This window comes from Ochotona curzoniae, unplaced genomic scaffold, assembly GCF_017591425.1.
Source record: "Ochotona curzoniae isolate NIBS_2020 unplaced genomic scaffold, NIBS_Ocur_1.0 contig_2692, whole genome shotgun sequence".
In the NCBI taxonomy this organism is placed as follows: Eukaryota; Metazoa; Chordata; class Mammalia; order Lagomorpha; family Ochotonidae; genus Ochotona; species Ochotona curzoniae.
The window spans coordinates 6,167,696-6,171,524 of record NW_024465556.1 but is presented as its reverse complement, the minus strand read 5'-3'; positions in this window follow the sequence as shown (position 1 = coordinate 6,171,524).

Genomic DNA, 3,829 nt, shown 5'->3' with positions numbered 1-3,829 from the left:
CTGATGAGAACTGTGGTGTTATTGAGATCATCACTTTATTTTTTTTAAGCTTTATTTGATTAATTTAGTTTTTAATTTGAAAGTCAGATATACAGAGAGGAAGAAAGAGAGAGAAGTTCTTCCTTTCATTGATTCACTCCCAAGCAGCCTCAACAGCCAGAGCTGAGCCAATCCAAAGCCAGCAGCCCAGAGCCTCCTCTGGGTCTCCCACATGGGTGCAGGGTCCCAAGGCTTTGGGCCATCCTCCACTACTTTCCCAGGCCACAAGCAGGAAGCTGGATGGAAAGTGGGCCACTGGGATTAGAACTGGTGCCCATATGGGATCCTAGCACTTGCAAAAAGGACTTTAGCCACTAAGCTACTGCGCTGAGCCTGAGATCATCACTTTTAAAATTATTGTACCAGATAGTCCAGTTATTTATATGAAGAAAGAAATGCAAGTCAGTCTGTAGGAGATTTCTGTCTCAACTGCAATGTTGGTATATACTTAAAATTAAAGTTTTCTAAGACATCAATATATGGCCCACATCCAATGTGTCTCCATGAAGAAAATAGAGGTTCAGCAATTTGCAATCTTTTAGCAATATTACAGCATATAAGCATACATAAGAAAAAACTTCTTGACATTAGTTTTGGCAGTGTCACTTTACCATCAAAAACCAACCTGACAAAGGAAGGAAATCCTGATATTTGTTGCAAGATGGATAGATCTAGAAGACATTATTCTAAGTGAAATAATTCAGTAAGGAATGGAAAAATAATGTGTAATTCTGCTTTTTTTGCGGTATCCTAAGTAGCCAAACTCCTAGAAGCAGAGTGAAATGGTGGTTCTCTGAAACTGGCTTGAGGTGAAATAGATTATTTTTCAGTGAGTATACAGCTTCTTATGCTAGATGAGTAAATTCTAGAAGTCTGTACAATGCAGTATCACGGATAGTATAATAGATAAAACACGATGGTATATCTGCTCTATTAAGTATTCTTACAAAAACGCAACTGTGACTGCATACACACGCACAAACATGTTCCAGAATTGAGTTGGGTGAAAACCTTCACTCAGTGTTCATTTTCCCAGCATTCAAATATATAGTCAAAATGTGCAGAATTAGAAGATGGCAGATTATATACAGTGATTCATTGGGGTATTGGGACTATCTCAGAAACTGATAAAACTCTCCTTGCTAAGATAACAAATCAGAAAATATTTTTGACACATGTACTGTCAATTAAGACATGGTGACATAGCTGCAGTGGTTCCATGCGTACTGTCTTATGAATTACGAATGACTCTTGTATAAACCAAATGGGTTATAGCACATACCATTGGACTATGGCAAACTCACCAATCAAGAAATCCAGTTGCAACTAATTATTATTTTTGTAATACTTTCACTGGAACAAAGCAACTTGGCTTTTCATAAATAGTATATATCTCTTGGAGCCATAAAATCATAAAACAACGACTCAACATCAGCCTAACATACATTGTAGGAATCACATTTAAGCAGCTCAGAGGACACAGACAAGCCATTGAAAGAGTTTCTGATTCTTGTGTGGTTTATTCTTTCAATTAACACATCTTTCTAAGCACATACTTTATGGAATGCCCTGTGGTCAAATCACAGGAAGTGATCTATCCTGAGCTTGATACATAGAAGAGTTGATTTAGTTCTTTGTTGTAGTTAAAACGTACGGCAGTTGACTTAAAGCCTTTAAAGACACAGCCTTTAAACATAATATTGCAGTAACATCCATCAACTAAGCAGAGTTTTAAGTGGGGCATCTTACCATCAAATTTTAAGAAGAAAAGGGAACGCAAATTAAGATATTCCTTGACTCCTGGGCAGTGAAAAGTGCTTTGTTTATGTGATTTGAGACCTAGAAAGAGGAAGAATAGAATAACAAAGTTGGGGCATAAGGAAAACAAGGTAATAAACAAATGGATAAGCATGAATGTGTGTATCAGTCTTATTGTGTGCAAGCTCATCAGCAAGCTATTAATTAAATGGAAAGGGACTCAATTAGTTCATACCAATCTTTCTTCTTGATAACGCTAGGATTTTAGATATAAGTTCAGAGCAGAGTATTTGTATTTTCAAAAATAAACAGCATCCCAGTGCCCAGAGCTAAAGTTTAATAGTAAAAGCTAATCTGGTATATCTGGCTGCCACCAACAGAGATCAGTGTTTAAGTCCACCTTTATGCTATAATACCTCAGAAGAGCTTACTAAGTACTCTTCAAATGATTTGTTTTAACTCTTCTGACTGTGACACTGCCATGTCTCCTGAAACTCCTATCACGACTCCAGGTACCACTTCCCAATGCCTAATCTCTTGACATGAGCTTTTGTACAACAGTTACTCTGACCAGAAATCCACGTTGAGTGAAAGGAGCTGCTCTTATGTGGCCGTGGAACCTGCTGTTGATATTATGTATTTTACAATCTAGAAACAACTGATCTCATAAATTATGTAACAGCCCAGCTCAAAGATAACATCCTACCATGTTAAAAGTTTCTCTTAGAGAATGCATTGCAGAAGTCATTTCCTTAAACAATAAATGCTGCTTTACTTTGTGCATCCAGTAGGTCAAATACGTGAACTGAGAAACCATGGGATAAAATGAGCGGTGACTCTGCTTGCTATTCCTTTAGTGGGCCCACTTGAAAAGTTTCTGCTTTTCCATTTAAGACTTGCAGGTCTGGTTTTTAAAAGGGAAAAGTTTCTGCGAAAAGGCATATATAATGCTACTAAGTTTTAGGACTTCCAATAGATCACTTTGGCTGCTACTCCTGTCAGTAGCACAGTGGGCAAAAAAAAATGGGGCTATCAAATTGTCGATGATAGATGATCTTGATCAGCATTAGGAGATTCAGTCACTGCTGTACAATACAGGACTCTGAATATTTTTGACACTTTGATGATCCAAATGGACATCTCTTGAATTAAAAAAAAAATTGTCCAATTTATCTATAAATGTGCAAATATAACAAGCATGATATCTTGGAATTTCTGAGAACTAGATTAATCAGAATATTTTCTTTTAAAATTCATTTATTTGAAAATGTGGGAACAAGAGGGATTGTTGAGAGGGAAAGAGGATGAGAGAGAGAGAGAGAATGCATCTGCTGGTTCACTCCCCAGATGATCACAGTAGCCAGGTCTGGATGAGCCAGGAAGTCCATCCTGGTTTTCCTTGTACTCGAGTCATCTTCTACTGCCTTCCAGGATACATTAGCAGTAAATCGGATACAAGGCAGTCTCCAGGACTTGAAATGGCACCCTGATATTGGATGCTGTTGTCACAAGTGATAATTTAACCTACTGTGTCATGTCAACACCACTTATGTCCCTACCCCTGCCTCCCCCCCGCCCCACCTATAGAATCTGGAATAAGCTATAAATGCAAAGATGCAGTTGATTCTAATTGTGTTCACTCATATCTCACTTGCTCTTATTATGGTGTATATTGCAACTGTTGCAATTTGCTGTTAACAGCTCATTTTGGTTTCTACTCTGTGGAATTCACTGTTGCTTCAGATACTACCTGGATAGAGATCATTGGGATTTGTAGCGCTCATCTCTCAGAGGTTGCTTGGTGCCAACGTTCTGTACTTCCATGCATAGGAAAAACTAGCCTGCTTGGCACTGTGCCGAGTTACTCTAAGACAATTCAGTTCTAGAACTCATTAAGGAATCATGCTAAAGCAAGATACACCCTGGAATTTCTTTATCTAAATTTTGCAGTGTATCCAGTTTCCCTGACTGCACAAGTTTCTCAGGGGAATACTCGTTTTTAAGTCACCTGCATGTAGTAATAGATACTCGC